This window comes from Elephantulus edwardii, unplaced genomic scaffold, assembly GCF_000299155.1.
Source record: "Elephantulus edwardii isolate Elephantulus edwardi_28Jun2011 unplaced genomic scaffold, EleEdw1.0 scaffold00212, whole genome shotgun sequence".
Lineage (NCBI taxonomy): Eukaryota > Metazoa > Chordata > Mammalia > Macroscelidea > Macroscelididae > Elephantulus > Elephantulus edwardii.
The window spans coordinates 2874583-2882874 of record NW_006399962.1 but is presented as its reverse complement, the minus strand read 5'-3'; positions in this window follow the sequence as shown (position 1 = coordinate 2882874).

Genomic DNA, 8292 nt, shown 5'->3' with positions numbered 1-8292 from the left:
CTCAGGGCTAGGGATTTTGAACACTTCTTCATGTGTTTGTTAGCCATCTGAATGTCTTCCTTGGTGAAGGTTTAACCATTTTTAATATTTAACTAGGGAAAAAATGAGCTCTGACTTGTTTTCTACACATAAACAGGGTTCTAACAGCCAGAATTCACAGAGGAGATGAACTGCTGCTGTCCTCCAGGCCCCACCTGTGGTGGAGCTGCGCTGGCCCTCCTCCCTGAAACACCCAAGTATGCACAAGGCTGCCTCACACAGATACAGTTTGTCTATGTCATACCATGTGCACGTACCTCCCTACATCTCCATTCTTTAAAACATAAAACCCCCAGTTATTACCACTTGGGTCCATCTCCATTGGTATCAGTTCCTCTCCCACAATGAGTGAGGGGGTCTTGCAAAACAACTCAGAGCAACTTAGTGGGGGCGGAGGACAGCAAAAAACCGTTTGCTTTGCTGCACTCAGATGTGAGAATGAAAACAGAAGAAATAAGGGCAGAGTAAAGGGCACAGTTGAATGTTACGAGTCTCTGAGAGACCAGAAAGAAATTGTCCCCATCAGGTTTGGACAGATCAAGGTGCAAAAGTTGGTTTGGTTTCTGTTTTGTTGGTTTTGGGTTTTTTTGTTTTTTTTTTAAAAAAAAAATCAATAGTTCACAAACTACTAAATTTCAAATTTCATCCCCAAGACAGCAGTAACCTTCTAGATCTTCCCAGGAAGTGGTGGTAGGCCCCGGGCATTCCTCCTGACAGCCCTGTGTTGGGCCCAAGAAGTATCTGCCTCTGTTGTGATTGCTCCTGCTGCTGCTCCACCTGCAATTTCTCTGTCTCAAAGACTACAGGAAGAACCAGGATCATAAAGGAAGTGGTCCCGATCCATAAGGTTGCCCTGAAAAATTTGTACATTTTTTGAGACAGAAAGAGGGAGAGATAAAAAAGCGGCTCTGGCTGCGGACCAGACTCTCTCGGGGAACATCTCCGTCAGCCCCTATAGCCTCTCCAACAGGGTCTCATCTAGGTCCTTATTATCATCCTCTGCCAGCTCCTCTTCGGTCTTCTCAATGTTGCCTTTCGGGAGCAATTCAATGGGAGACACTGGTGCCAAAGGGACAGCGGCAGAAGCATCAGCAGCCACGTCTCCAGTGAGAAACTTAATCCATTAGACAAAATGGACCCTTTAGAGAATCTATGCATGGCTATAAAGCCCCATAAAAACACACATAAGACAACAAATAAAATTTTGCAAATAATTTAAGGATCTCAAAAACCATATGAAGTCATTAGGTGTAAAGAATAAGGTTGAGAATCCATTTAATGTGTATTGAACTTCTACCTGTGTCATTTGGCTGTGTTATCGAAGATTCAGTGCCTCTATCTGCTTGTCTTTAGGAGTCACTATGAGCCAGAACCCTGCTCTATTTTGAGCCAGTGTCACTGGCTCTAACACACCTACCTCACTACCTCGGTAACTGAGTCAATCCATCTCATTCAGGATCTTCCTCTTTTGTACTGTCCCTCCACCCTTTCAAGCATGATGTCCCTCTCCAAGGACTGGCCATTCCTGGCAATATGCCCAAAATCTGTCAAACAGAGCTTCAAAACCCTTGCCTCCAAGGAGCAGCCTGGTTTTGCCCTCTCCAGGATGAACCTGTTTGCTCTCCTAGCAGACCATGGTATATTCAATGCTCTTCTCCAGCATCACAATTCAGAAGCATTGATTCTTCTTCTACCATCTGTAGTCATTGTCCAGCTTTCTGATGCATAGCAAGTAACTGTGAAGATCATGGCCTACATCAGGTACACCTTAGTCTCCAAACTGGCATCATTGCTCTTTAGTACTCTGGAGAGGTCCCTTACAGCAGATTTTCCCAGTTTAATTTATCTTTTGATTTCCTAGCTGCTGGTACCAATATTGTTGATTGTGGAGCCAAGCAAGCTGAAGCTATTGACAATCTCAGTCTCTTCTCCGTGTATCATGATGCTGCAAATTTGCCCAGTCAGTGGTGAGAATCTTTGTTTTCTTGATGTTGAGCTTCAATTCATATTGAAGGCTGAAATCCTTGACCTTCTGCAGCATATGCTTTAGTTTTGGAGAGGATGCATCCCTTGCATACATCTTTCCTGATAGTGAACCATACAGTGTTTCCTGGCTCTGTTCTGATGACTGCCTCCTGGTCCACATATAGGTTTCACATAAGCACAATCAAGTGTTGTGGAACTCCCATTCTTCTCAAAGTTAGTCACAATTTGTTGTGATCTACAGTCAAAAGCCTTTGCAAAGTCACTGAAACACAAATAGACATTCCTCTGGTGCTCTCTGTTTTCAGCTAAGATTCAGCTCACATTGGCTATAATGTCCCTTGTGCCACAGTCTCTTCTAAATGCAGCCTGCATATCTGGCAATTCTCTGTTGATATACTAGTGCAGTCATTATTGGATCATTTTCAGCAGGATCTTGTTTGCATGTGATATTAATGATGTTATTGTTGTTATGTGCCATTGAGTCACCTGCAATTCATAGCAACCCATGTGCTCTGAAGCCTACCCTGTCCTGAGCCATCTCACTGACTCCAACGCACCTACCCCCATTGCCTCAGTTACTGTATCGATCCACCTCATCTGTGATCTTCCTCTTCTGTGCTGTCCCTCTATCCTTCCGAGCATGATGTCTTTCTCCAAGGACTAATCCCTCCTGGCCACAGGCCCAAAGTATGTGAAACAGAACTTCAAAATCCCAATCTCCAAGGATCAACTTGGTTTACCCTCTCTAAGACAAACCTATTTGTTTTCTTGGCGATCCATGGTATATGTTCAAGACTCTTCTCCAACACCACAACTTAAAGACATAAATTTTTCTTCTATCATTTTTAGTCATTGTCCAGCTCTCTCATGCATAGCAAGTAATTGTGAAAACCATGGCACATTAACATTAAAGATATTAACAGTGAAAATTAATAATATTCATGATATTTGTTCAATCATTTCCACACTCTGGTCACCTTTGCCAGGTGGTTGTCCTCCAGATTTCTTGGCATAGACTGGTGAGCAAATCCAGGGCAGCATCTGTTTGTTGAAATATATCAACTGGTATGCCATCAATTCCTGGGGCCTTGTTTTTTGCCAATTCCTTCAGAATAGCTTGAATTATCTCCATCACAATAGGCTTTTGATCATATATTGTTTCATTAAATTCTTCTGTGTCAGCCAATTCTTTTTGGCATAGTGCTTCTGTGTACTCTTTCCATCTTTTTTATACTTCCTGAGTCATTCAACATTCTGCCCACAGCATCCTTAAGTATTGCAACTCGAGGCTTGAATTTGTTCTTTTGTTCCTTCAATTTAAGAAATGCTGAGCTAGTTCATCCCTTTTGATTTTCCAACTCCAGCTTTCGGCACATTTCATTATAATAGTTTGCTTTGTCTTCCCTTGGTGCTCTTTGAAATCTGTTTAGGTCCTTAACATCTTTTTTTCACTTTGCTTTGGCTTCTTAGTACTCTGATGCAATCTTCAGAGTCTCTTCTGACATCCATCTTGGTCTTTTCTTCTTCTTCCATATTTGTAATGATCTTTTGCATTCTTTACGGATGATATTCTTGGTATCTTCCCACAGGTCACCTGGATTCGAGACCTCAAACCTGTTCCTGAGATGGTCTTTAAATTCAGGAGGGATAGATTCTAGGTCAAATTAAGCAACATCTAAAAACCACCACTTTGTTAAAGGAGTCCCAGAACAGTGCAAATGGCCAACACACTCGGCTGCCAAATAGAAGATTGGTGGTTCAAATACACCCAGGTTCAGCCTCAGAAGAATGTTCTGGCAATCTCTTCCAAAAACAAACTGCTGAATAAACCCTATGGACCACAGCCCTACTCTGGCACTCAGGGAGTTGCCATGAGTTGAAATTGTCTAGATAACAGTTGAGATTTTGTTGAATTAAGCATTAAGTGAGGTAACTCATGTAAAGTATCTAACTTCCTCTCTGGCAAGGGATGAGTATTCAAACAATGTTACTATTATCATAATATATCTTCTGTGGCAACTCCTAGTGGAATCTGAGGATATTCAAATTCAGAACTCCAGAGAACTTTGGTGGCTTAGTGGAAAGGAGTTGTGCTCTCAACCCAAAGGTGCATGTTTCAAACTCATCTGTTTCAAGGGAGAGAAATGAGCAGTCTTTTCCCATGTGATTGACTGCCTTTGAAACCTACTGGAGGGTCAGAAATTAATCAGTTTTGACTCGATGATATATAACAACAACAGCAGGCTCTTCTATGTAAGAAACATGACCTCAAACAATGGAATGAAAGAGGAAACTTCTATTTATCCCGCCAAGAGAGAAATAGCTGGTGGAGGAAGGAATAGAGAGAGGTACCTCCAAGGAAGTTCCATAAGAGCAGATCTCGTCTTTCTCATCTCCAAGAAGTGGATAAAGGGGAGCCTTGTTCCAAATATTTTACGAACACTGTCCTACGTATCCCCTACCCTACTCTGAATCACATGGGCTAGCCATGAGTTGAGGTTGACTAAATTGGTGGTGGTGGATCCTGAACAGTAACTCTAGAAGGGAGCCATCATTCTCCTTGTTTTACATATAAAGAAACTGAGGCTCAGAAAAGTTAAGTCACAAGTCACATGCCCAGTATCACAGTCATTGAGGAGTAAAGCTAGGGGTCAAAGCCAGGTCTGATCCCCAATTGATGTTAGCTGCACTATCTGTTCAAGGGTGAGAGAGCAGGGAAGAACTGAACAAAGAGAGCCAAGGATAAGGGATCTGGACCACATTCATCTATCTGGGGCCTGACGGCTCTCATCTGGAGTGACAACAGAGGTGGCTTCTGCAGCTTGTCCTACCTTCTGCACTCAGTGAACCTTTTGGAAACTCAGGCTGGAGAGGGAAGATGAGTCACTGCCAGTCCTGGGCTTGGACCTTGCCACCAATCCACCTGTCCAACTATATCAAGGCAGGCTGGGTGAGAGAGCAATTCCTAGCACAGCCTGCCTCACCCCTTCTTCCAGGATCCCAGCTCAACCCTTCTGTCCTGCCTCTATTGACCGTGGGAAGCTGTCTGTCTTTATCTGTACTTCTCAATCCCTCCTCCCTGGTACCTTCCTTCCTTTCTGATTGTTGATCACAATGTCTTGTCTATTTTTTTTTTTTAGAAAAATAAGGGGGAGGGGAAGAAAAAAGAGTAAATTTCCAGGAATTGTTTCTTTGACACTGCTCCTGCTGCCTGCAGCAAAGCTGTCTGCCCTTTTCCCCCCTGCCCAGGTTGGCAAGGAGCCTGGCCCCCTGCCCCTCCCTTTCCCTTCCTCCTAGCTTCGATTTTCCAGCTTCCCACTCACCTCATCTCACTTGGGGGGGGGGGGGAAACTTATAGGAAAACTGCAGAGTTATCACTTACTTCTTCCTGAGACAGCTGCTTTCTCTGCCTCTGCCAGAAGGAACCACTATCACTTCCACTTGCTGCAAGCATACATTTGGTGCTGTGAGGTGGTGGAGGTGGGGAGTAGGTGGAAATGAGGCTGCAGGGGGTGATGTCCGTATGTGGGAGGGAGAGATCTTGGAGTAGAAAGATTGGGGCTTCAGGAAACAAGAGTCACTAAAATACAACCTTAACAGGAATAGAAATGACTCTGGGTATAATCTGTGTATAGTTAACTAAGTGCAGAGATGGGGTCTTCTAGGAAGATATTTGGTCTAGGAATAGTGTAGAGAAGACAGCAAACATCCTCAGTGAAAAATCGGTATCTATATGGATCTCTGGTGGCCTAGTGGTAATAAGCTTTGCTGCAATCCTGAAGGTACATGGTTCAAATTCACCAGCTGTTCTGTAGGACAAGGATGGACAATCTCCTCCTGTATGATTTACTGCCTCTGAAAACTTGCTACAGGGTCAGCTATGGGTCGGTCTGACTCTACAGTACATAACAAGAAAGGCATTTGACTATGTTGATCACAACAAATCACAGCTAACATTGAGGAAAATTAAAATCCCAGACACTTAATCGTGCAAAACCTATAACTTACACCAAAAAGTTATTATTTGAACAGAACAAGGAAATACAGCATGCTTGAAAATCCAGAGAGACATGCATCAAAGCTGTATCTTTTCTACATACCCATGCAATCTGTATGATGAGCAAATCATTTGAGATTGACTTCATGATTAAGAATGTGATATCAGGATTGGAGGGAGACTAATCAGCAACATTCAGATTACACAGCCTTGCTGGCTGAAAGTGAGGACTTGAGCTTGTTGCAGAAAATCAAAGATTACAACTTTCAAAATGGATTATATCTCAACATTAAGAAAACAAAGGTCCTCACCACTGGAAAAACAGGCAACATCACAATAGATGGAGAAAGACTGAAGTTGTCAACAATTTCATCTTACTTGGATTCACAATCAATACCCTTGTACCAGTAGTCAAGAAATAAAAAAACACACTGCATTGGAAAAACCTGCTGTCAAGGACCTCTCCAAAGTTCTAAGAAGCAATGATGTCTGTTATAAAAACTAAGGTGCACCTGGTTCAAGCCATAGTCTTTTCATTTACTTGCTATGCATGTGAAAGTTGGACAATGAATAAGGATGATAGACTAAGAATCAATGGCTTTGAGCTGTGATGTTGGAGAAGAGTACTATCTCATGGACTGCCAAAAGAACAAGCAAATACATCTTGGAGGAAGTGCAACCAAGATGCTCCTTAGATGCAAGAATAGTGAAACTTCATCTCACATACTTTGGGCATGTTGCTAGGGGGGGATCAGTCCTTGAACAAAACCATCATTCTTGCAAAGGTGGAGGGTCAGCAAAAGAGAGGAAGGTACTCAATACAGTGGCTCTAACAATAGGCTCAAGAATATCAGAAATTATAAGGATGGTACAGGACAGGACAGAGTACAGATCTGCTGTTCATAGGGTTAACTATGACCCATAGTTAACTTGACAGCACCTAACAACAACAACAACACTGGATGGAAACAGAAATCTTAACGAGAAAGTGAGCTGCTAGCAACATCCAAATCAATCACATCTCACACCTTCATAGTTCATTATGACAGATATCTGTAGCCAGGGGTAGTTTAATGTATATGTGGAGAATTTAAGAAAACTTAAAAAAAATTTTTAAAGATCCTCTCCAGGCAGCACACCCTGGACCCTGCATCCCACAAACTAGGGGCTCAGCTCCAGGTGCCTGTGTGGTCCATGTGGTCCTTGAGGGTCACAGTCCAACAGTGTCCCTTAGGGTTTTCAGTGACTAGATTTTCAGAAGGTGACCAGGCCCCTCTTCTGAGGTGCCACTGGGTGGATTCGAACCCCCCAATTTTTCAGTTAACACTGTTTGTACCACACAGGGACTACCAAGTTGGTTTAGGGAGAGTGAAAAGCACACATTTATGTAGAACATTTACATATTACATATGCTAAGAGGTTCCATCCTGGGCTTAAGCCTTCACCTCTGTGGCCATCTAGTTCCTACAACATCCCACTAGTAGATACTATTGTTGTTACTTTTTTATAGAGGGGAAAACTGAGTTTTAAATCTATAAAACCAGAGCTAATGAGGAAAGAGTCTGTATTTTCCTGTTTGCAGCATGACTCCTCCCCATTGCCCACACATGGGGTCTTTTACTGTGACTTTCTGTTACTGGATTGGAGGAATTCAGGAAAAACCTCACTCAGCCCTTTCCCACAGAGTCTCGGTCAGTGATAGCTACTTCCCGGCTGGGAAAAGCAGCCCTTAAGTCAGCAGCAAAATAGATCTCACAGGTCCCCCAGAGTTGTTGCAGCTCCCAAAAGCCTCAGCTTGCTGGCCCTCCAGGACTGGAGGCCAGGGTTCTCCCAATGGAAACTAAGGTGAGTGTGTCTCCATTGCCAAGGAAGAAGGGACTCAGGGCTCTAAAATAACTGGCTTTTCTGGATGATCTACAGAACTTCCATGGGATGAATTAGAGGGGCAGGGGTAGGGGGTGTGTCCCCATTCATAGCCCAAATAACAAGACAACAATGGTGTCTTTCTAGAGACTAAGGTGCGCCTGATACAGGCTATGGCCTTTGCAATCACTTGTTATGCATTAGAGAGTTGGACAATGACTAGGGAGGATAGAAAGAGAATAGTTGCCTTTGAGCTGTGGTGCTGGAGAAGAGTATTGAATGTACCATGGTCTGCCAAGAAAACAAACAGGTTCCTGGAGAGGGTTAAACCAAGCTGCTGCTTGGAGGCAAGGATTCTGAGGCTCCGTCTAACATACTTTGGACATGTTGTGAGGAGAGACCGGTCC